Raw genomic sequence first — 25,994 nt, 5'->3', positions numbered from 1 at the left:
CCTCTCACCCTATTTCACATCATTCCATCAGCAATCTCCTCTCTGCTCCCTCTCGTATTTCTCTGTAGCTTCTCCTGAAATGCATCTATGCTATTTACCCCAACCATTCCAAGTGGTGGGTGGTCTTGTGGCACAGTGGGTTAGTGTCCCTGCCTCTGAGCCAGAAGCTCTGGGTTCGCGCCCCATCCTAGGAGCTGATGGTCAAAGAAGGTGCATTCATAACGTGGCCAAACAGGGTGAGTGTGCCAACTTGCACAATCCTTCCAAACACGCCAGCGGCAGTCAGTGAGAGTTGGAGAGACTCCTGGATGTGGAGTGGCACACCTCAAGCTATAAGCCTCTGGAGGCAGACTAGTGACCTGTTCCGGGAAAGACTCCCTATGGGAACAGATAAAAGCCTTGTGCCCCATTGGCTGCAGGAGGAGCAGAAAGAGCAATTCCATGTGATACTGAGTTACACATAGAATCATAGAAACTCTACAATGCAGAGGGAGACCATTCAGCCCACCGAGTCCGCACTAACACCAATCTCACCCAGGCCCTATTCCCGTAACCCGACATATTTACCCTGCTAATCCCTCTAACCTATGCATCCCGGGACACTAAGGGGCAATTTAGCATGACCAATGCACCTAACCCGCACACCTTTGGACATCCTAACCACTGTCTGGGTGAAGGAATTCACTGTTGGATTTACTCATCACTTATCTTCATCTACTCTAATTGTGGACACCAGTGTAAGTGGAAACATCTCAGCCCCCCAGTATTTTAAAGACCTCTCTGGATCACCTCTGAACCCTTTTCTGGAGAATCTTTTATTTCTGATAGCTGAGAGATTTCCTCTGGATGGTCCATTAAAGCAGCCACTCTCCAGTAAACCATTCGGGTGGCTGTCAAAGCGAAGGCAGAACGAGTGGGCTCAAAAAAACAACACTTTCAGTCTGAAAGACATGTGGGTTAGGTGCATTGGCCGTGCTAAATTCTCCCTCACTGCACCCGAACAGGTGCCGGAGTGTGGCCACTAGGCGATTTTCACAGTAACTTCATTGCAGTGTTAATGTAAGCCTACTTGTGACACTAATAAATAAACTTTAACTGCAAATACATCGGAGCTGAATAAAAGCAGCAACACACACGGGCAGTTGTGTGAATGAGGGGGGGGGGGGGTGGATCCCCGGGGGGGGGGGGTGGATCCCCCACAGAATGAATGTGGGGCACTTACAGGCGAAATGTCAGGAAACACAGTAATGTGGAAACTGGGATCCAGTGACCAAAAGAGAAAACGCTGGAAAATCTCAGCAGGTCTGGCAGCATCGGTAAGGAGAGAAAAGAGCTGACGTTTCGAGTCCAGACGACCCTTTGTCAAAGCTAAAAGGCATAGAAAGTGGGAGATATTTATACTTCAGGGTGAGGGCATGAAAGGTGAGTCATAGCCACAAAACCCAGGGGAAAAAAGCTGCTAATGGCTGTCCACGGAGAGAATGGTATGAATGGCCAGTCATGATGTGGAGATGCCGGCGTTGGACTGGGGTAAACACAGTAAGAAGTCTCGCAACACCAGGTTAAAGCCCAACAGGTTTATTTGGTAGCAAAAGCCACTTTTGGACTTTAACCTGGTGTTGTGAGACTTCTTACTATGAATGGCCAGGGCCGCTGTGCTAGGTGAAGATGTTGAGGGATCCAGTGAGACTGGGAGGGAGGGGGTGATTATTTCTGATTTTGAGGGCAACTAAATGAGTTGGTGCCATGCCTGTGTGGTGTAGGTGCGGGGCGAAGCTTTGATTTCAGCTGGCAGAGTGGAGTTGTGGCAGTGTTGCATTGTCTCACTTTATCTCTCCAACCCGGGAGTATAACGGTTCCCTTTGACCAGTAGGCTGCAGTGCTCAGGAACATGTGAACTTTCTGTGTGTGTGTTGGCCCTTTAAAGAGAAACCTCTCGCAGCAGTTTAAAAATAATCGGATATGTTGCGGGGGGGGGGGGGGGGGGGAGGGAGGCAGGGGGGAGGCGTCACTCATGATCAAAGTGGCGATTCCGACCTGAAACCCGCCCTGTCACGTTGACGAATAAATAAATGATGTTAAACAGGCGTGTGGCTGGAAATAGCGTTGATAAAGTGAAGCAGCGCGGGGCTGCCCGTGGTCTCAGTGTGGCTGTTCCCAGAATTGGCAGTGTGTGCAGACTGAAACTTCACTCTGAACCCGAGTAAAGCAGCCAGAACCACCCGGAATCCAGCAGCGACTGCTCTTTATCTCTAACACTTGCTTGGGGAGATATTTCTGCGGCCAGTTCTCCCTCTCTCTCTCCCCTGGATGGGTTTCTGATGAGTTAAGGATTGTGTGTGTGTGTGTGATCACTGCGGCTCCGGACTCCTCTGCAAGGTTGGGCTGTGACTATGGAAGTTAATCCGGGGTCCAGCCGGGAGGTTTTGAGAAGGGGTTGTAAGGTTCACACATCCCAGCAGAGCTGGCCCCACTGCTCGCACCTCCCCGGCCTCCTGTGCTGCCTGCTCTCCCTCCTGTCTCTCGGCTTCTGCCTCCTGATACATTACAGGACCTCAGACCTGCAAACCCGTCTCTCGCACTTGGAGGCGGAAAGGCAACTTTTCTCCACCTGGTTCTCGATGGACAGAATGGAACCGGCTATTTTCAACAGAGTAGACCAACTTCTGGACGAGGTTAGTGCGATGCCTGCCTGCACCAAGGCTAAGATTCCCCCCGAAAACCTCCCAAATATCCCGTGCAACCTCTCGTTTTATCATTGTATCGCAGTTAGTGCGATTGTAGATTTAATTACCGCTCCTAAATCAAGGTAATCTTTCCCACCAAACCCCCTGAAGCGAAATTAAACAAATAATTCGGTCTCCAGCCACTTTTTTTCCCCAAAGCACATGCTCGACTGTTTGTTGGAGATAAGCATGGGGCAGAATTGCCTGGACTTCTATTGTATAGCGATTGGCACAAGCTTAAAGAATAGCTCACTTCAGTCTTTCCACATTCCGCCTGAAACATTTTCCCACCCCCTCCAGAAGAAAATTCCAGGTTGAATACAGTGAAAGCCCAATTTCTGGGATTTTCAAGATCTGCTTATTTACAACAACGAGGAAGTGCTGGCAGTATGATAATGGTTCAGTAACTGTTGTGTGTAACTGCTACTGGGGTGATTTATTTGGGTGTGTGTTTGGGGGGGGAGAGGGGGCTGTTATTTGTTATAAACCAGTGCAAGTGCAAAGCCCCCACTAGTGTCTGTCATTCCATTTTCCTTCCTCAGAAACTCAAGGCACGTTTGCCCAAGATTCGAGTGGTCCGCAGTGTTCCTGGCGACTGCTTGTGTCCCCCAGGTAAGTGTTGGCCAAGGCAATCCCCACCCCCCCCCCCCCTCCCCTCCCCAATTCCAACCTCCTCCGCAGCCAAACACTCAGACTGAGAGAGGAACCGTTTATCAGTAGCAAAGGGGGGTCTCCTGCAAAGAAACTGGATAAGAGTTATTGAGAAGTTGCACAATGTTGTGTCAGTGACACGTTTATTACAATGAGGGAGACAGTACAGGCCACTGTTGGAACTCCCATTAAAGGACTTGGTGGTGAACTTTCGGGAACTGGACTTTGAAATCTCCAATACAATGCTTACACATCTCCCCAATGCCATCTCATTCTGATAGATGGGGGGATAACCATTTCACCCGGGTGCGGTCATTATATATTGCCAAAGAAAGTTGGGATAGATCCTTAATTGAATAACCAGCCTTGAATACAAGTCTACAGATAACTGGCAAATGAAAATACGAGAATATCTCGAATCAGTGGCGAAAGGGTTAACATTTGATGTGGTGTAGGGTGTCCCGAGTTGGATTTAAGATTATAGTTGCGGAAAAGATTAAAGCTTCGGTTGCTGGCACCGTTAGAAATGCTATTCTAGTTCTCTTGCTACAGCGATCTCTGAAATCTACCGCCGAAGCTATCTGTTACCTTACAGTAATTATCATAATCACCATCCGCCTGCCTCTCACACAAATACTACCATTCCGGCTTCTCCTAGCACCATACCCTCATCAACTCCTTTATAATGTACAACACGATGGATTGTTTTATAAGAGTCCACATCACCAGAGGTAGAAAGTAAACCTGCATCAAATGCAGAGGTGAGGATTGCATTCACCGCTCTCACCTCTTGTTAATGTGTTAATTTGCAATGAAAATCTCCACTATCCGTTTCCCAGAGAATATTTTGCGCCCATAACCAGATTCACATTGCTGTAAATTCTGCATTCTATCTAAAGAAACAGCTTGTGTGCGGCAGGCTTGGGTTAAGCTTTGGCATCAGTGTTTGTGTTCTTAGAGACTGCTGCTAACCACGGGGACTGCTGCCGCTGCCTTCCTCAGCCAGTCCTCCACATGTTGTCGCTCCCGTCCTAAAGCCTGGCTTTCTTGTTCCTGGATGGGAACCCCCAGGTGGTTCTCTCTGCTGCGGCCTCCTGGGACCCGGTGAGTCAAACAGAGTAGGACGGGGATCCTTCCAGAGTGTAAAGCAAGTCTCCTTCCCACTTCCCAGAGAACCTCACATATTGGATTGCTGTGCGGTGTAGCACTTTCGAAGTAGGTAAACTTCAAGAGTACCCAGTTACCAATTAAACACCTCCACTCCCACGCATTAAAATAGCGACTACACTTAGAAAAGTCTTCATTAACTGTCAAACACGCTAGAATATTCCGTGGTCATGAAAGGTGCTATAGAAATGCAGGGCTTTTTTCAGTACTAGTTTGAACTTTTCTATTTTAATAGGATGGGTGGCACAGTGGTTAGCACTGCTGCCTCACAGCACCAGGAACCCGGGTTCGATTCCCACTTGGGTCACTGTCTGTGTGGAGTTTGCACGTTCTCCCCGTATCTATGTGGGTTTCCTCCGGGTGCTCCGGTTTCCTCCCACAGTCTCAAGATGTGCGGGTTAGGTGGATTGGCCATGCTAAATTGCCCCTTAGTATCAGGGGGACTAGCTAGGGTAAATATGTGGGGTTATGGGGATAGGGCCTGGGTGGGATCGTTGTTGGTGCAGACTTGATGGGCTGAATGTATTATAATATATCAGATATAGCATCTGTGAGTATGAGCTGGCATTAATAAATCCAAAATGAAATTGAGGAAAAATTTCCATTATCCAAAGAGTGATGATAATGTGATTGGGGCAAGTTCATAGAATCCTACAGTGCAGAAGGAGGCCATTCAGCCCATCAAGTCTGCACTGACCACAATCCCACCCAGACCTTAGCCCATAACACCATGCATTTACCCGAGCTAGGTCCCCTGACACAAAGGGGCAATTTAGTGTGGCCAATCCACCTAACCAACACATCTTTGTACTGTGGGAGAAAACCGGAGCACCCGGAGGAAACCTGCACAGACACGGTGAGAACGTGCAAACTCCACACAGACAGTGACCCGAGGCTGGAATCAAACCCGGGTCCCTGGCGCTGTGAAACAGCAGTGCTAACCCACTGTGCCGCGCCCCTAGTGGCATAAATGCCTTGTAAGAAAGCTGGATAAGTACATGAGGGAGAAAGGAATTGAAGGTTATGTAGATGGGATTATGGGAGGAGGCTCCGGAGCCCAGTGATCTGTCTTTGCCCTGTAAAAATGGTTGTATTTAAGATAAAGATGAGGAATTGCAGTCAATCAGAAAGGAAAACATTTCCAGTGGCTGTGGAGAAGTGGTTGTTCTGATGACGTATTACTGGATCATTAATTCTTTCCTGGAACAGTTCCCAATCGGGTCAGGATTAGAATCATTAAAAAGCCTCCTGAGTGCTGGTATAAAATGGTCCAATATTGGTCGGATTCATGTCAGATACAGTCGGAAAAGAAGGAATCTAGGTGAACTGGACATGGGACCCGCTTCTCAGAGAAAGTTGCTGAGTCTGTTAATAACATAAAAAATAAGGAGTAGACCACATGGTCCATCGAGCCTGCTCCAATCATGACTAATCTTGGGCTTCACAACTCTTTGAGTGAAGCAAATTCTCCTCATCTCTGTCCTAAATCATCGTCCCCTCATTTTGAGACTGTGTTCCCATGTTTTAGATTCCCCGACCATTGGAAACAATCCCTCAACATTCACCCAATCGAACCCCCTCACAATTTTATATGTTTGAATTGGATCATCTCTCATTCTTCTAAATGCAACGAACACAAGTCCCATTCACCCAGCCTCTCATCATAGGACACCCCCCTCATCCCAGGAGCCAATCTAATGGACATTCGCTGTACCCCCTCCAATGTCAGTATATCCTTTCCTCAAGGTGGAGACTAAAACTGTAAACAGTACTCCAGATATGGCCTCACCAAGCCCCGTACAATTGTAGCAAGACTTCTTTATTCCTGTACTCCAACCCCCTTTCAATAAAAGCCATTTGCCTTCCTAATTCTTGCTGCACCTCCATGCTACTTTCAGCATTCCTTGTACCAGTACACCCAGGTCTCTCTAAACATCAACACTTACAAATTTCTCACCTTTTTAAAACTTATTATTATGATCAAAGTGAATAACTCAACACCGCCCTACATAATACTCCATCTGCCGTCTTGTTGCCCACTCATTTAGCCTGTCTATATCTCTTTGCAACCTCTCTGTATCCTCCCCGCAGCTTACCTTTTCACCTAGTTCTGTATCATCAGCAAATTTAGACATGTTATTCTCTGTCCCTTCACCGAATCATTAATGTAGATTGTAAATAGCTGATGTCGTCGCACTGATCCTTTAGAACCGAGATGAGTAGGAATTTCTTCCGCCAGAGGGTGGTGAATCTGTGGAACTCATTGCCACAGAGGGCTCTGGAGGCCGGGTCATTGAGTGTATTTAAGACAGAGATGGACAGGTTCTTGATTGGTCAGGGGATCAAGCGTTATGGGGAAGAAGTGGGTGAATGGGGTTGAGAAACTTATCAGCCATGATTGAATGGTGGAGTAGACTCGATGGGCTGAATGGCCTAATTCTGCTCCTATATCTTATGGTGCTGTGGTCTCTTCTGCTTTTATATTTTGGCCTTGTATTTTTCATCTCAACAGTACTATTTTAAAAATGAAAATAACTTGAGAAGCATAGAGACAAAGTTGACTTATTGGCTGCGCATCTTTGAGATTTTGCATTTCTACATTGAAAGATAAAGTTATAAATTTACTTACATTTTGCCTGACAAGAACATGCTGACTGTGCTGATAAGGACTTCAACAATAATTTTGTTTTGATACTGTTTATACAGTCCATTAGGTACACATCTGGATTTTATTTTAATTTTTTCCACTCACATTTGGATCTTGTGGAAGTAGGTATCATTGAAATTACTTTAAACCCAGACCACATGACCACAGCCACTGATTGAATGAATGCATCGGTGACCCAAGCAGCGGTGGCTTGTGTTCACCCACAAGAAGTGAATTGGGAAGCAGTAGTTGCATTCTAAATCTCCAGTGACTGATAAAGCTGGCTTCTTGGGCAAGGGAAATTGGAACACCGGTAAAATTGGCTTGTCTCGAGATTCGCTAGCTGAAACCTGATGTGTGTCTGGATTGTGATGGGGCGGTTTGGCAATGAACTGATTGGAACTTAGTTAAATATTTATACCATCGTCGAAATCTGGTTAACTTTAATAGGAAGAAGTTATTTTACTCTTCACCAGACCTGTATGCAAATGTTCAAACTTATAAAATTAAAATCAATTACAATGTACCCTATAGCATTAATAAAGTTTATTTATTAGTCACAAGTAAGGCTTACATTAACACTGCAATGAAGTTACTGTGAAATTCCCCGAATCGCCACAGTCCGGCGCCTGTTCGGGTCAATGTAACCTAACCTAATATGCAGGAAATATGAATTATTTTAAGTCCCTTCCTAACATATTACACATTTTGACATTTTAATTTCTCTAAAGTTTTACCCCTTGGAAAAATCTGATTTCCTGTAATGGATCTGGCAGAGTAAAGACTGTAAATAATTCTCCTGTCAACAGACAACCCACTTTGGTTTATTCAATGAAGCTTGGTTCTGTCAGATAATGAAGGTTGCTCGTTTACCTTCTTTGAGGTCATAGATTTCAGCATTGTTTTCATCCCGGTGCCACAGTGGAGGGCCACACGGTGGCACAGTGGTTAGCACGGCTGCCTCACAGCGCTGGGGACCCTGGTTCGATTCCCGGCTTGGGTCACTGTCTGTGTGGAGTTTACAAGCTCCCGCCATGTGCTCCGCTCCGGGTGCTCCGGTTTCCATCCACAGTCCAAAGATGTGCAGGTTAGGTTGATTGGCCGTGCTAAAATTGACCCTAGTGTCAGGGGATTAGCAGGATAAATATGTGGGGTTACGGGGATGGGGCTTGGGTGGGATTGTGGTTGATGCAGAGTCAATGGGCCGAACGGCCTCCTTCTGCACTGCAGGGATTCTATGATCAAAGCAGTCCCGATGATGGTGATAGTCCATCCCAGTTGCCTGTGCACAGGAGGCTGATACAGCTGACTTTATTGGATCCTACTGTTCAGGAATTGAGCTGGATATGGGAAGGTCTTCCAGGTTGGTCGGTCAGCAGCATTTGGAATTCCCCTGGATTGTTCCACTCCTCCCTGACTGCGATGCTGCTTTGCTGGATCTGCACAACTTCACACTGAAAGCCAACAAAACTAGTCAGGACAAAGTACTGTGGATTCTGGAAAATGCAGGAAAAGCTCAGCATCCATGTATAGAGAGAGCCAGAGTGAATGTTTCACGCCACTGAATCCAGTGTTTGGACAAAGGGCCACATGTGTTATCTCTGTTTCTCTCTCCATGGACACTGCCACACCTGCTGAGAACTTCCAGAATGTATTTTTCTAAACCACGGGGAGGTTGAATTACCCTCACAGTATTGGACCTATCTCACATTAAGCTGATCTTTCTCTACATCCTAGCTGTGACCGTAACACTACATTCTGCACTCTCTCCTTTCCTTCCCTACGTACTGTATGCTTTGTCTGTATAGTGTGCAAGAAACAGTACTTTCCACTGTATACTAATACATGTGACAATAATAAGTCAAATCAAATAGTGTCAAGCAATCCTACAATACGATTCATCTTTAAGAATAACCAAGATAATATTCCCAGTCATACGTACTTGTCAGAATTTTCAGAGGCAATGTCTTACGCAAGTACTTGCCCCACTTGAAATTTATTTAGTTGTTTGTACTTCAACTTATGTTGGCATTGTCTTCATTCAAAGCCTACACTCTTGCTGCATCATATCCGTGAAACTGGAATGTGGGGATTCATGGCTATTTCCAGTCCTCCTTTATACTGGACAGTGAAGGTGCCGCTGCGTGAGATCTACCTTGGATTCATTGCACTGATCTCTAATGAGAACAGCACTGGTAGGGAAGGTGCTGTCAAAGTGAATTATTGAACACTAAAGACATCCTCCCACGTGGTTAAAATTAAAAACTGCCGTAAAGTCAGTCGATGCTTGGCCCTAACATTGGAACAGGAGTAGGCCATTTTGCCCATCGAGCCTGTTCCGCCATTTTGCCCATCGAGCCTGTTCCGCCATTTTGCCCATCGAGCCTGTTCCGCCATTTTGCCCATCGAGCCTGTTCCGCCATTTTGCCCATCGAGCCTGTTCCGCCATTTTGCCCATCGAGCCTGTTCCGCCATTTTGCCCATCGAGCCTGTTCCGCCATTTTGCCCATCGAGCCTGTTCCGCCATTTTGCCCATCGAGCCTGTTCCGCCATTTTGCCCATCGAGCCTGTTCCGCCATTTTGCCCATCGAGCCTGTTCCGCCATTTTGCCCATCGAGCCTATTCCGCCATTTTGCCCATCGAGCCTGTTCCGCCATTTTGCCCATCGAGCCTGTTCCGCCATTTTGCCCATCGAGCCTGTTCCGCCATTTTGCCCATCGAGCCTGTTCCGCCATTTTGCCCATCGAGCCTGTTCCGCCATTTTGCCCATCGAGCCTGTTCCGCCATTTTGCCCATCGAGCCTGTTCCGCCATTTTGCCCATCGAGCCTGTTCCGCCATTTTGCCCATCGAGCCTGTTCCGCCATTTTGCCCATCGAGCCTGTTCCGCCATTCATCCCATAGAGCTTGCTCCACCATTCTGTCCATCGAGCCTGCTTCACCAATCAATCCAATCATGGCTGATCAGACACTTCAATGCTTTTGACACCCAATATCCCCATAACCCTTGCTGTTATTGTCAATCAGAACTCTTATCAATCTCTACCTTAAACATAGCCAATGTGACAGATTCTCTGACCTCACCTACAATGAGGATTCTCCAGTCCCGCTGCAGTGAACGGAGATTAGTCTGAACACCAAATTCTCTGTCCTCTTGCCAGTGATGATGGGGCGTGCGAGACTGGTGAATTCTCGCCAATGACTGAGCCTCCACATCCCTCTAGGATAGAGAATTCCAAACAGGATTTATGGACAGATTTTACTGATGGATGGATTTTTTTATGGATGGATTTTACTTGCTTATCATCAGGAAGAGAGAATCTATTTAATTTCTAATTGGCTGAGGAATGTTTTAAGGATGACACTGTCATGGTAGGAATGTATTAGATACAGTGGGTGAGGTTTAGTTGAAAAGGCAATGAATACTCTCCTCTTTATTTTCAAATTAAAATGATCAATGTTAAATATTTCTAATTGATTACATTATGATTAACTTGAGGATATTTTGGAATTGGGTATTAAAGTAACATTTATTTATTAGTTACAAGTAGGCTTACATTAACACTGCAATGAAGTTACTGTAAAATTCCCTGAGTGGCCACACTCCGGCGCCTGTTTGGGACGATGCATGTCTTTCAGATTGTGGGAGGAAACCAGAGCACCCGGAGGAAGCCCACACAGACACTGGGAGAATGCGCAAACTCCACACAGACAGTGACCCGAGGCCAGAATTAAACCTGGGTCCCTGGCACCGTGAGGCAGCAGTGCTAACCACTGTGCCACCATGCCGCCGATATTGTTGCATAAAATCAGAATTCTAGAACTGTGGGCACGGTGGCACAGTAGTTAGCACTGTTGCCTCCCAGCACCAGGGACCTGGGTTCGATTCCCGGCTTGGGCCACTGTCTGTGTGGAGTCTGCACATTCTCCCCGTGTCTGCATGGGTTTCCTCCGGGTGCTCTAGTTTCCTCTTACAGTCTGAAAGACGTGCTGGTTAGGCATTGGCCATGCTAAATTCTCCCTCCGTGTACCCGAACAGGCGCCGGAGTGTGGCGACTAGGGGAATTTCACAGTAACTTCATTGCAGTGTTAATGTAAGCCTACTTGTGACTAATACATAAATAAACTTTTTTAAAACTGTTTTAAGATGTTTATGTATATCTAAGAATTAATCCAGGCAGTCCTGCTTTGAAAGATTCAGAAATATCTGCTTACACTATTTCAACAGTTCAGAGTATTGAGAATTTCTGGTAGCACTCTGAGAACACAGGTCACGAGTCTCTTGTAAGTTCTTAAGTTACCAGAAGCTGTTATCCAATTTTATCAGATTGTACACATGAAGCAAAGTCTTCCATATTGGTTTCAAATGCATTGAGAATTCCACAGTGACTGAAAAAATGGCTAGTATGAATGGATATCAGAATTAGCCTTTGCAAAAAAAAACATCTTATGAAGGTTTGTGTTCCCTGGCCTCAGGGGTACTGTGGCAGTTGGGTGTAAAGTGACTTTAGTTGCGGCCATTTTTCTTAGGCACTCAGTATTTGTACGGAATGAGTCCTGTTACCATGCGAGTAGCATACATCTCAGTAAACAGTGAATTACTTTGCAATGCTTGAATGATTGGTTGAGCTAACAAGCTTAGAGAAATTAACTGCAGAAGTTATACTGCGAGTCAGATGTTACGGATTTAAGACCTACTACTCCAGGGTCCTGAGCGCATAGTCTAATCGGAAACTTCAGTGCAATAAAGAGGAAGGATGTGGGGTTAAACTAAAGCCCCGTCTATGTTTTCGGGTAGCTGTAAAAAATCCCCCGGCATTACTTGAAGAAGAGCAAGGGAGTCTCCTTTTGTCTGATCAGCATTCATTCCTCAAGCAGTGTAATAATTAATTGGCTGCAAAGCACTTGGAGATGTTCAGAAGCAACTATATCGATGTGAATTGAATGAACAATGAACAAGATCTTCTAATAACTTGCATTACAAGGGTTGTGGACCTTAAGAATCTGGAACTGATTAAATTTGGACAGAAGTGGACCCAGTCCAATTATGTTGTGTTATTAAAATATAACAAATAACTTATTTACTTTCAATGCTTCTCCTCACCCCGGAACTGCTCTTTTCTCCAACATATTCTCCTCTTTTTTTTCCAAAGTTTTTCTGCATTGCTTGTGTCTGCCCAAATGGTTCTTGTCTCTGTTCTGTCTTTCCTTTCTGTATTCATCCCTAAATCACTGCTTGCTGCGACTTTCGATTTTAGCCACAACACCTGAATGCCAGAAAGATGCAAGAAAGCAGACACTCTGCTTACATCTGAATGCACCAGCTGGGCACTGAGGATTTTGCCTTGGATGCTTGCAACTAATGAGAGGAGAGCAGTTGGATGCAAAATGCAGGGAAGAGTATTAGCAGCTGAATAAATGATCAGATCAAGATGGGAAGAGATTAGATACTGGTGTCCCACAGAAACAATTGCATTGCACGTGTTCTTGACTGTAATCTAGGCCATCTGTTAGTAGTATGTTTCACCAAAATATGCACACATGAAAATATGCCCAAGAATTTTCCGGCCCCCCCACCCCCGCTAGTCGGATCTTCCAGTCCTGCCTTGATTATTCTCAGCCCATTTCACACCCCTGTCACCCACCCAATTGCCAAGCTCTTCCCTCCTGGCTCTGCGCTAAGACAAATCTGTGACTGTTGGGGTCTGCCGCAAAGACCCCTTGCAGTATCTTTTTGATACGTCCACTTTAGATGAGGTCCAGACGGGTCAACGTTTGTGAGTTTCTGCCTGCCTTTTTGGTGGGTTAAAGGGATTGTTATGTTTCAAACATCTGTCCCAGCTAAAGGAACACAATGTAGGAAAATGGCCAGATGTTTCAGTGATTACTAATAACAAAAACAATTAGAACAAACTTATCGATAAACTGACTACAGTGAAAACAGCCAAGTCTGCGTGGGTTTCCTCCGGGTGCTCCGGTTTCCTCCCAGAGTCCGAGAGACGTGCTGGTTAGGTGCATTGGCCGTGCTAAATTCTCCCTCGGTGTACCCGAACAGGCGCCAGAGTGTGGCGACTGGGGGATTTTCACAGTAACTTCACTGCAGTGTTAATGTAAGCCTGCTTGTGACACTAATAAATAAACTTTAAACTGAACCAGAGTAACTATTAACTTTTTTTTAAGATTTCAAAAATTAAGGTTCTTTTTGAAATTCATTTCAAAATCATTTTGATAGTTTTATTGCAGCTAGATTTGATCATATTAAAGCTTATAACTCAAACATTACTTGGCAAAAACCGCTATAAAGACTTAAGTGCAGAAATTAGTTGGCATGTTAACACATGGACACTCAGCTTATTAGTATGTCTGCTATTTTCAATGGATGTGAATACCTCTGTTAAAATAGCAAATACAAGTATCATATGGACATGTGAAGCATTCGGATCCTATTTATGGCAAATAGTCATTTCTAAGCTTTTAATACACTATTTAAAAGCTTTTTCTTAAGAATAATTGTATTTCTTTGCAGTATTTTCTCAAATTGACATTTATCTCCCAACTTGGCTTGATTCCGGACTCGGGAGAAAACTCAAAACATATGATCTGCAGTCTGCTTTTGAAATCCAGGGATCTCAGTCCCCACGTACTGGTGTCATGATAAATATATTCAAGTCTAAATATTGAGAAAATAGATGAACTGCCGCTAAACCTTGATTCTTTTCAAACAGTGTTGTAGTATGACCTGTTTGCTACATGATCTAAACAGATTGATATAATGCAAGTGAAGATGCGAGAATATTACATTTTCCTCGGAAATTGATGCTTCAGGGCGCAGTTTCAGGAACTCATTGTCCTCTGCTGTGTGTGCCAATCCTTTTGCTGTGATTGGCAGGGATTCGGGGCAGGAGCAGAGGTTAGTGGTGTTTGTAAATAAGCTCTGTACTTTCTACGGCAATAGTACTCAGGAGAAAGTCTTCCTTAAAACGGTTGAATCCTCTTCCACTGCATTCTAGAGAGTAAAAGATTATTTTTGAATACAATGCCCTCTTGGGAAACACAGAAATGAGGGAGGAATCTCATGGGACTGGGTGAACAGGGATTCTTTCAAACGGAAAAAACAGAGACATCGTCTCAACTCATTTGAGTAACTGCAAGGAGAGAATGACTAGGGGTGTGGGAGCGAAGAGAGTATGACCCTATATAAGCAATGTGGAAAAGAGATGAAATAGCAGTGGAAAGATAGTATCATTAGGGAACACCCTGTTAAAATAGGAGAGAGAGAAAAACCCAGGAGCTCTAAGGAGAGACAAAAGAGATGCCTTTTTTTTTGTTGGAAGGGTGAGGGCCATCTCAGATTCTGCCAGCAACATTGGGGTGTAGCAGACTCCTAATTTAAAGCAGTGTATTTTCTGGCTCACTGGAAGATAATTCCTCTGTGTACTACATGTTGTAAAATTATAATAAAATTAAAATACTGCCAATGCAAAAATTTCCACAAAAGCGCGGTGGCACAGTGGTTAGCACAATCGAGGGATTGAGTTTAGGAGTCGGGAGATAATGCTGCAGCTTTATAGGACCCTGGTTAGACCCCACTTGGAGTACTGCGCGCAGTTCTGGTCACCTCATTACAGGAAAGATGTTGAAGCCATTGAAAGGGTGCAGAGGAGATTTACAAGGATGTTGCCTGGATTGGGGGGCATGCCTTATGAGGATAGGTTGAGGGAGCTTGGTCTCTTCTCCCTGGAGAGACGAAGGATGAGAGGTGACCTGATAGAGGTTTACAAGATGTTGAGAGGTCTGGATAGGGTAGACTCTCAGAGGCTATTTCCAAGGGCTGAAATGGTTGCTAGGAGAGGACACAGGTTTAAGGTGCTGGGGGGTAGGTACAGAGGAGATGTCAGGGGTAAGTTTTTCACTCAGAGGGTGGTGGGTGAGTGGAATCGGCTGACGTCGGTGGTGGTGGAGGCAAACTCGTTGGGGTCTTTTAAGAGACTTCTGGATGAGTACATGGGATTTAATGGGATTGAGGGCTATAGATAGGCCTAGAGGTGGGGATGTGATCGGCGCAACCTGTGGGCCGAAGGGCCTGTTTGTGCTGTGGCTTTCTATGTTCTATGTTCTATGCCTCACAGCACCAGGGACCCGGGTTCAATTCCAGCCTCAGGTCTCTGTCAGTTTGGAGTCTTCACGTTCTCCCTGTGGGTGGCACGGTAGCACAGAGGTTAGGGACCTGGGTTCGAATCCCGGCTTGGGTCACTGTCTGTGTGAAGTTTGCACGTTCTCCCCGTGTCTGCGTGAGTTTCCTCTGGGTTCTCCGGTTTTCTCCCACAGTCCAAAGATGTGCGGATTAGGTGGATTGGCATGCTAAATTGCCCCTTAGTGTCAGGGGGACTAGCTAGGGTAAATATGAGAGGTTACAGGGATAGGGCCTGGGTGGGATTGTTGTCGGTGCAGAATCGATGGGTCAAATGGCTTCCTTCTGTACTGTAGGGATTCTATGAGCAGAAAGTGCTGGGAAGACTCTACCAGTCTAGCAGTATCTGTGGAGAGAGAAACAGTGACAATGTTTTGAGTCGGGTATAAAATCCATCACATTTCTTAGTTCTGAAGAAGAGTCAAATGGACTCAAAACGTTGGACGGAATTGTCCGTCTGTTTGCGCCGGCGGGATTCTCCAGTCCCGCTACAGTGAGCGCCAAACACTCCATTCTCGCTGGCAGCAATGATAGGGCGAACAAGACCAGAGAATTCTGCTCTAATCCTGTGTTGTCCTCAGGAGGTTACGGCTTGGCATCAATGACGATTATCACAGGTGGTGTTCTATCTGCTGTAGGTGTTCCCACCTGTATACATTGCCATTGGCAGTTAAACTTACAAAACCAAAGGTAAAGCGATGACAAAAAATTAGTTGCAGATACTATTGGTCACTCAAAGTAATCCCTGTAATGCAAGGGACAGTGGCTTGATGATGCCGATTCTGTTGCATTTTTTGGCTTTTGATTAGAACGTGCTTTGAGCTTCATGTATTGGCCATCTTTCTACATCCTTGGTGGAATTTTCCCGTCCCGCCCGCCACGGGAATCGTAGTAGACGGGACACAGACTGTGCAAAGGTCCGTTGACCTTGGGCGGGATTTTCCAATTTTGGGGTGAGCACGGCCAGAAAATCCTGTCCCCTACATTTGTGAATGAGGGGGCGATAGTGAACTAATTTTGTCCCTGTTGGTCACTCCTGAAGCTGTTGCAGGGCATAATTCAGATAATAAATAACTGCATGGACTGATCCACCTGTTTTTAGTAATCTGTCGAGTGTGCAGTATCCTTTCAACAAGGAACCTGTCAGTGACATGCCACCAATACCACCCAGTACCAGTCATATGTATTGATGGTGATTGAATGAAGAAGCTATCAATATTCCAGGCACCTGTTAGTCATCACTCACCTAACAGGTGCCATTAGAATTATTGCCATTCTTTTTGGTTTTTTCAGTGCTTCAGGCCGTGTAATGCCACAGCAGGAAGTAAAATGTTGTGTTTGTCTTCACAGGACAAAATAGCTACGTTAACCATTTGGTCTTTAAACAGATCTCCAAAGTAAGGCAAACCAATGGCAAGAATCAATCAATAACCAAAAGTGTTGTTTTGTTCTGAGTTTCCTTTTCTCGAACCAGCCGTACAGATTGTTGCGGTCGTCTAGTTTTACATCAGACGCACAGAGATATAGAATCACAGAAGACCATTCAGCCCATTGAGCCTGCAGCAGCACCAATCCCTCCCCGGCTCTATCCCCGAAACTCCATGTATTTACCCTGCGAGTTCCCCTGATACTAAGGGACAATTTAGCATCACCAATCAACTTACCCCCCCCCCAACATCTTTCGGACTGTGGGAGGAAACCGGAGCACCCGGAGGAAACCCACGTAGACACGGGGAGAATGTGCTGACTCCGCACAGACAGTGACCCAAGGCCAGAATTGAACCTGGGTCCCTGGCACTGAGAGGCAGAACATAGAACAGTACAGCACAGAACAGGCCCTTTGGCACACGATGTTGTGCCGAACCTTTTCCGAAACCAAGATCAAGCTATCCCACTCCCTATCATTCTAGTGTGCTCCATGTGCCTATCCAATAACCGCTTGAAAGTCCCTAAAGTGTCCGACTCCACTATCACAGCAGGCAGTCCATTCCACACCCCAACCACTCTAGCAGTAGTGCAAACCACCGTACCGCCCGATAACATCTTTGGTTAAGCGCGCTGGTAACTCATTGACTCCCGCTAGAATGGGCAAGTTGATTGTGGCACAATGCTGCAAAGGTGATTGTGCAGCCCAAGGGTTATTGTTTGGCCTAACTCTGCAGTGCAAGGAAAGAAAAAGAAGCCAATCCCACACCCCAGATTTCAGTATCTCGTGGGACGTCCTGTCCCATATTCCCTGAAATCTGCAGGTCGAGAATCGGCCTGTTCAGTCACATGAAGACCTCTGACAGAATCTCACAATCCAGACCAGATATCATCTTTGAATCAAAGAACAGCCAACGACATCGGTGCAGGGGTGCAAGACCTCTGGTGGGGGTTAGAGTCTTAAGATGCTTTGAACGGGATTCACCGGCTGCGCGCACCCCAAGATCGGAAATTCCACCCCCCACCCCCCCCCACCCCACCCCCCCCCCCCCCCCCCCCCCCCCCACCCCCTTCACCCCGAGGTCAACGGACCTTTAAATGGTCTGCCAAACTTTCTGTCCCACCCACTACAATTCCCCTGGTAGACGGGATGGGAAAATCCCCACGCTTTGTCTTGACACTGCATTGCGTATAATTCCCAGTGTAATGTCAAGCTAAGTGGCTTAACATTCAGCCCATTCTTACACTCCATACATTTAAAGATGCCTTACTAAAACATCCTGGCAAAGCGCTGCTCAAAGACACATTTTGAATTTCATGTCTGGGGACTGGATGCCTCTGAAAGTGCTTTTTTACACAGCTGCTATCTGGCTGGCTGAGTCAGATTTTCAGTTCAATGTATAGATCAGGTTGAGGGTTAACAGGGTAGTTATCAATTTAGCTTTGAAGTTGCATACATTTATGTTGTTGCATCATCCCAGTAATTCAATCTGCCGCCTTCCGTCTCAGTCCATTACTCTTATTTTAGAAACATAGAAAACATAGGGCAGCACAGTGCCACAGTGGTTAGCACTGCTGCCTCACAGCGCCAGGGACCTGGGTTCGATTCCCGACTTAGGTCACTGTCTGTGTGGAGTTTGTACATTCTCCCCGTGTCTGCCTGGGTTTCCTCCGGGTGCTCCGGTTTCCTCCCACACTCCAAAGATGTGCAGGTTTGGTGGATTGGCCATGCTAAATTGCCCCTTAGTGTCAGGGGGACTAGCTAGGGTAAATGTGAGGGGGACTAGCTAGGGCATCACAGTGGTCAACACTGCTGCCTCACAGCGCCAGGGACCCGGATTTGATTCCCGGCTCGGGTCACTGTCTGTGTGGATTTTGTACATTCTCCCCATGTCTGCGTGGGTTCCCTCCGGGTGCTCCGGTTTCCTCCCACATTCTGAAAGACGTGCTGGTTAGGGTGCACTGACCCGAACAGGCGCCGGACCGTGGCGACTGGGGAATTTCACAGTAACTTCACTGCAGTTAATGTAAGCCTTACTTGTGATTAATAAATAAACTTCAAATGCGTGGGGTTGTGGGGATGGGGCCCTGGGTGGGATTGTGACTGGAGCAGACTCAGTGGGCCAGGTGGCCTCTTTCTGCACTGTGGGATTCTATGAAAAACATAGGAAATAGAAGCAGGAGGAGGCCATTCGGCCCTTCGAGCCTGCTCCTCCATTCATTTTGATCATGGCTGATCATCAGATTCAATATCCTCAGCCCGTTTTCCCCCCCATATCCCTCGACCCCTTTAGCCCCAAGAGCTAGAGAAACATTTTCACACTTTCACCTATCGGTGTCTTGTATCTGATGTGAAGATTTCTTGTAAGAAGCTGACTGGCTCATAGAGCTTCCCATTCCCCGACTTTAACTGTGTTCAAGAAAGACCTTGTAGGATAAATTTGCATACTTTGTTTTATTTAATTGCATGATTAATATTTAGATGCTCATATAAAATGTCAGGAAGATGTTCCTTGATTTTTATTCGAACCATCAAATGTGTCGGCAGGAGGTCCAAAAGCAACAGAACATAAATATCTTTTGTAATTTAATATGTGTTGTATATTTGCTTGAGAAACAGAAGATTGGGACATCTTTGAACTTCCCAGGAAAGGCAGGGTGGGGTGCTGCCACTGCTGTATTGCTGGGGGACACATAATATCAATGGGCACCCATTCAAATATTTTACCTAAAAATCTGTAATTAGCCCGATTTATTTGTTTGACAATATCACAGCTAGCCATGCTTAAGCTTTTTAAGCCTGGTGAACTTTCTTCTGAAATGATTCCTACTTTGCAATACAAATATTCTCTTGGTGGTTCTATTAAACAGAGTATCTCCTACTCTAATTGTACTGCTATGTTATAAAGTTTTATTGATTTCAGAAAGTTCTGTTTTCAGATGTATGCTTGCATCTTTAATTTTCTTAATGTCTTGTGTGCGGAGTTTAGTAAAATGAAGCAATAGATCACTTAAATTCACCTGGTTGAAGGTAACAGATTTGAATAAAGTACATTTAAAAAATTCATTTGTGGGATATGGGCGTCGCTGGCTGGCCAGCATTTATTGCCCATCCGTAGTTGCCCTTGAGGTGGTGGTGGTGAGCTGCCTTCTTGAATCACTGCAGTCCACGTGCTGTGGGTTGGCCCACAATGCAGTTAGGGAGGGAATTCCAGAATTTTGACCCAGTGATGGTGAAGGAACAGTGATATATTTCCAAGTCAGGACGGTGAGTGGCTTGGAGGGGAACTTGCAGGTGGTCGTGTTCCCATGGATTTGCTGCCCTTGTCCTTCTAGATAGAAGTGGTCATAGATTTGGAACTTGCTGTCCAAGGATCTTTGGTGAATTGCTACAGTGCATCTTGTCGATAGTACACACTGCTGCTACTGAGCGTCGGTGGTGGAGGGAGTGGATGTTTGTGGATGGGGTGCCAATCAAGCGGGGCTGATTTGTCTTGGATGGTGTTGAGCTTCTTGAGTGTTGTTGGAGCTGCACCCATCCAGGCAAGTGGGGAGTATTCCATCACACTCCTGACTTGTGCCTTGTAGATAGTGGATAAGCTTTGGGGAGTCAGTAGATGAGTTACTTGCCGCAGTATTCCGAGCCTCTGACCTGCTCTTGTAGCCACTGTGTTTATGTGGGGAGTCCAGTTGAGTTTCTGGTCAATGGTAACCCCAAGGATGTTGACTGTGAGGGATTCGGTGATGATAACACCATGGAATGTGAAGGGGCACTGGTTAGAGTGTCTCCTATTGGTGATGGTCATATATCAATATATCAAGGACACTGAACACCTGCAAAGGGATATAGATAGTCTAAGTGAGTGGGCAAGGGTCTGGCAGCTGGAGTACAATGTTGGTAAATGTGAGGTCATCCATTTTGGTAGGAATAACAGCAAAATGGACTATTATTTAAATGGTAAAAAATTGCAGCATGCTGCTGTGCAGAGGGACCTGGCTGTCCTTGTGCAAGAATCACAAAAAGTTGGTTTGCAGGTGCAGCAGGTAATTAAGAAGGCAAATGGAATTTTATCCTTCATTGCTAGAGAGATGGAGGAAAGCACCCATCCTGCCACAGGATTGGTCAGGTTCCTCGCTGATGCTTCATTAATGAGCTGAAAGTGAAAGATTGCGTGCGTTCAGCTGCCCCCCGCCCAACCCACCCAGCAGGAATGATGCCGAGGTCTCCCCACCCCACCCATCCAACAGGGATGGTGCTGACCCCCCTCACCCAGCAGAAATGGTACTGACCCCCCACCCGGCAAGAATGGTACTGACCTCCCTCCCCCACCTCCCCACCCGGCAGGAATGGTGCTGACTCCCCTCTTTCCCCCCCCCCCCCCCCCCCCCCCCCCGCACCCAGCCTCAGCTCCAGAATGGAAAATTCCACTCCATGTCTCAGTAGATTCTTCACTTTGATTGGTTAAATAAATGCACCATTCTTTATCTTGTCCACACCTATCTCTGTAGAGGGCCCGTTGCAGTTTTAGAAACTAGAAGCAGGAGGAGGCCATTCGAGCCTGCTCCGCCATTCATTTTAATCATGGCTGGTCATCAAATCCCTTATCTGATCCCCGCGCCCCCCCTCCATATCCCTTGATCTCTTTAGCTTCAAGAGCGATATCTAATTTCTTCTTGAAATTAGACAATGTTTTAGCCTCCACTACATTCTGTAAATTCCACACATTCACCATCCTCTGGGTGAAGAAATTTCTCCTCACCTCAGTTCTAAAAGGTTTACCCCTTATCCTCAAACAATGGCCCCTAGTTCTGGACTCCCCCACCATCGGGAACATTCTTTCTGAATCTACCCTGTCTAACCCTGTTAGAATTTTATAAGTTTCTATGAGATCCCCTCTCACTCTTCTAACTCCAGTGAATATAATCCTAACTGACTTAGTCTCTCCTCATATGACAGACCTGCCATCCCAGGAATCAGCCTGGTAAACCTTCGCTGCGCTCCCTCTGTAGCAAAGACATCCTTCCTCAGATAAGGACACCAAAACTGCACACAATACTCCAGGTGTGGCCTCACCAACGCCCCATGCAATTGCAGCAAAACATCCCTATCCCTATACTCAAATCCTCTCGCTATGAAGGCCAATATACGATTTGCCTTCTTTACTGCCTGCTGTACCTGTGCACTTACTTTCAGCGACTGATACATGAGGACTCCAAGGTCTCATTGAGTATCCACCTCTCTCAATTTACACCCATTCAAGTTCTAATCTGTCTTCCTATTATTGCTACCGAAGTGGATAACCTCATATTTATCCACATTATACTGCATCTGCAATGCAGTCAGATGCCCACACACTCAGCCTGTCCAAATCTCGCTGAAACATCTCTGCATCCTCCTCGCAGCTCACCCTCCCACCCTACTTTGTATCATCTGCAAATTTGAAGATAATACATTCAGTTCCCTCTTCCAAATCATTAACATATAATGTGAACAGTTGGGGTCACAGCACAGATCCCAGCAGAACCCCACTGGTCACTGACTGCCAATCAGACCCATTTATGCCAATTCTTTGCTTCCTATCTGCTAGCTAGCAAATCCATGTGCTTTTAACTTTACATAGTACTCTGTCAAATGAGACCTTGTCAAAAGCCTCCTGAAAGTCTAAATAAACCACATCCACTGGTTCTCATTGGTCAACTCTACTCGTTACATCCTCAAAAAATTCCAATAGATTTGTCAAACATGATTTACCTTTTGTAAATCCACGCTGACTTTGTCTGATTATACCACTGCCTTCCAAATGCCGAATTATGAAATCCTTGATAATGGACTCTAGCAACTTCCCCAGTACCGACGTTAGGCTCACTGGTCTATAGTTCCCTGTTTTCTCTCTGCTTCCCTTTTGGTCCTTTCGTCACAGCAGGTTCCAGTGTAAACCTCACAGGGTGCAAGCAAGTGTAATTTGAATGAACAGCAAGTGCCATTTGTCCACCATCGATGACAAAATATAGTTAAAGTTTATTTATTAGTGTCACAAGTCGGCTTACATTAAATTACTGTGAAAATCCCCTAGTCACCACACTCCGGCGTCTGTTCGGGTACATAGAGAATTTAACATGGCCAACGCGCCTAACCCGCACATCTTTCTGACTGTGGGAGGAAACCGGAGCATAGAATCAGAGAATCCTACGTGCAGAAGGAGGCCATTCGGCCCTTCGAGTCTACACCGACCACAATCCCACCCAGCCCCAATCCCCATAACCCCATGCATTTACCCTAGCTGGTCCCCCTGACACTAAGGGGCAATTTAGCATGGCCGACCCACCTAACCCGCACATCTTTGGACTGTGGGAGGAAACTGTGGGGGTAGGGCCTAGGTGGGATTGTGGTCGGTGCAGACTCGATGGGCCGAATGGCCTCCTTCTGCACTGTAGGGTTTCTATGATTTCTATGATTTCTATGAAACCTACGCAGACATGGGGCGAACGTGCTGACTCCACACAGACAGTGGCCCAAGCTGGGAATCGAATCCAGGTCTCTGGCACCATGAGGCAGCAGTGCTAACCACTGTACCACACCGGCCAGGGCCATTGTGTTGATGTAACCTGAATCTGAGGACTGACCTGACCTGAGAGCACAATGAAGTGGATTGAGACTCCTGGGAGGACAGGATTTCACTCCATTTTGCTTTGCGATTAACCTCTGACTTACACTGTGCAGGTTCAGTACAGTACTCGTATAAAAACCAGAACTGACCCTTGTCAGCACTAAATTAGCAGCATAGTAAACTAGTGTGTGCCCTTACCTCTGCCTGTGGGTCTTTGTGCAAACATGTGTATGTATTTGTATAAAATGAATTTGGAATTGCATTAATCTACCCAGAGATTTAAAAGGTCATTAAATTGCGTCATTGTACTTTGTATTAGTCTTGCCAACAGCATTGTCAAAAACAATTGGATTATGTGCGGTGTCGTCCAATTGTCAAGAGATCACAAAACATGATAGCGAGACGACCCTGATTTGAAGGAAGGCACAAATATTTCCATATCACACTTGGCAAAAAATTAAATTCGCAGCGGGGAGTTTTCAGAGAATCGTGGACTAAGATTAGTCTCTTGTTGTTGTTACAACATTTTGAGGTTGTAGAAATGGGCAGACGTGGTGAATTTCTCAATGAGGCTTTGTCTATGCTGCGGTAACCTGAAGCTTTATTATCTAAAAGTCTGAGGACATTACGAGAACTTGCAAAGTATAAGATCAAACTTTTTATTTTTGGTTATAAATCCACTTCCAGTCAGGTTACATTGATTTTTGAAATGAACAACAGAAAGATCAAAGAAAGTTCTGGAGGCTATTAGCAACTTTTAAACAACTTATAGAATACAAACTGTACACACTGTTTAAATTCAGCTTGTTTGAGTGCGCCTGTGGGTTAGGTGTGGGAAATTCGAATGCTTTAATGAAAGTTGGTGTCCTCTGTACTTTTTAATGAGAATTTTCCTTCTGTATAATTTTCTTCACGGTCTAGTTCATCATTGTGCTTTTGATTCGGGGGGGGGCGCGGCGACCTTACCGGCCGCTCACGCCTCGTTCTCACAGCAGCGAGGTCGGAGAATTTGGCACCCAGCCAAATCTCCATGGGATAGGAAAATCCTGCCGGCGTGAACGGTGGTAAGATTCCGGCCTAGGTGTCTGCAGGAACAAAAGGAGGCCATTCAGCCCCTTGACCAGATTCTGCCATTCCAAACCTCAATCCCATCCGCCTGCCCATTAGGGTTGCCTCTCCCTTAGTACTCGGGACTAACTAATATAATCTATTTGAATTTTGAACTTTGACCTCCAACTTCAGCAGCTTTTCTGGCACCAACAGCTCTGTGCCGATTTCTGGCCGAATATACGCAGCAGCTCATTGTGATATAATTTAAATAGCAATAGCAGGCCTGGGACTGAAATCTCCGGGCTCATTAGCCTCTTGCACCTCGCCCCCTGTCCCCCTGCCAGGAGTTTTTCACTCCAGCGGGGTTTAGTATAGCTCCCCACTTGCAGGGAGTTTGTGGCCCGATCTTGCTGGAGTGAGGGGAAGGGGGGGGGGGCGGCAATCGAGGCCCCCCCAGAGAGTTGGGCACTGGGGGGGTATCCCCTGGGCATTGCCACCTTGGCAGTGCCAGCCTGGGCCCCTGGCACTGCCCAATGGACAAAGTGGCAATGCTCAGGGGGCACCTTGGCACTGCCCACTGGGCATCGGGCAGTGCCAAGGGGGTGGGGCCTATTGGGGTGAGGCCTCTTGGGGAGGGGGGTGATCTGTAGGGGTTGGGGGTTCCCGCTGCGATTCTGCAGTCAGGATCATTGGGGGAGGGAGAGAGGGAGGCCAGCGATCGGGGTTGACCATCAGCATGGGACGGTTGGGGCTGCAGTTGGAGGGGTGGAAGGGGGGGTGCCGGCACTGTGGGGGCAGGGGTATTTGGGACTGCCGATGGAGTAAAGTGGATTGGGGAGAGGGGGAAGAGATTGAGGTGGGCTGGCGGAGGGGGGGGGGGCGGTGGTGGGGGCCATGGGTGGGGGGGGGGGGAGCTGGGGAGGTCGAGGCTGGTCTGGACATGGCTGGCAGAGGGGGGGGGGGCATGGTGGGGGCCATGGGGAGGGGGGTGGGGTTGGCTGGGGAGGTCGAGGCTGGTCCGGACATGGCTGGCGGAGGGGGGAGGGGCATGGTGGGGGCCATGGGGGGGGGGGGGCATGGTGGGGGCCATGGGGGGGGGGGTGGGGTGGCTGGGGAGGTCGAGGCTGGTCCGGACATGTCCGGGAGGCCAGCGATCAGCATAGGGCCGTGCGGGGTTGGTAAGGCAGCGACGCGGGGGCTGTGGGGCTGACCAGCGATTGCGAGGCCAGCAGACAGGAGTCGCTGCGCATGCCCTGATCTCGGCGCTGACAGATGGGCGCATGCTCAGTGACCCGCTCAGCGCTGTGCTGCCGTCCTCTCTAGCGGGAATTATTTCTGGAGTGAATCACGCTTGGGCACTCTCCAATGCAGAGTGTGGGAGATTCATTTTAAACCTCCCGCTGAAAAAACCAGCATGATTTACTCCAGTTTTCACGCGAATTCGACACTTAGAATTTTTTTGAGAGCATCCCACCCTTTGATTAGATCAACCTTTCAATCATATAAACTCTAAGAGAATACAAGCCAAGAA

At 46.7% G+C, this 25,994-nt stretch overlaps 1 protein-coding gene across 1 annotated transcript in view; it reads left to right on the top strand.

Moving 5' to 3' along the window:
- The first annotated feature begins 2,096 nt into the window (after nucleotides 1-2,096).
- The window catches only part of col13a1 (collagen, type XIII, alpha 1), a 234,378-nt gene continuing 210,480 nt past the window's right edge, over nucleotides 2,097-25,994 (top strand). The window contains exons 1-2 of the mRNA XM_078199346.1: nucleotides 2,097-2,675; nucleotides 3,269-3,338. The gene's annotated coding sequence lies outside the window, so the exon portion shown is untranslated. The remainder of the gene's footprint in view (nucleotides 2,676-3,268; nucleotides 3,339-25,994) is intronic.

The sequence above is a fragment of the Mustelus asterias genome, chromosome 28 (assembly GCF_964213995.1).
Source record: "Mustelus asterias chromosome 28, sMusAst1.hap1.1, whole genome shotgun sequence".
NCBI lineage: Eukaryota > Metazoa > Chordata > Chondrichthyes > Carcharhiniformes > Triakidae > Mustelus > Mustelus asterias.
This window is presented reverse-complemented; position numbering and strand designations above follow the sequence as displayed.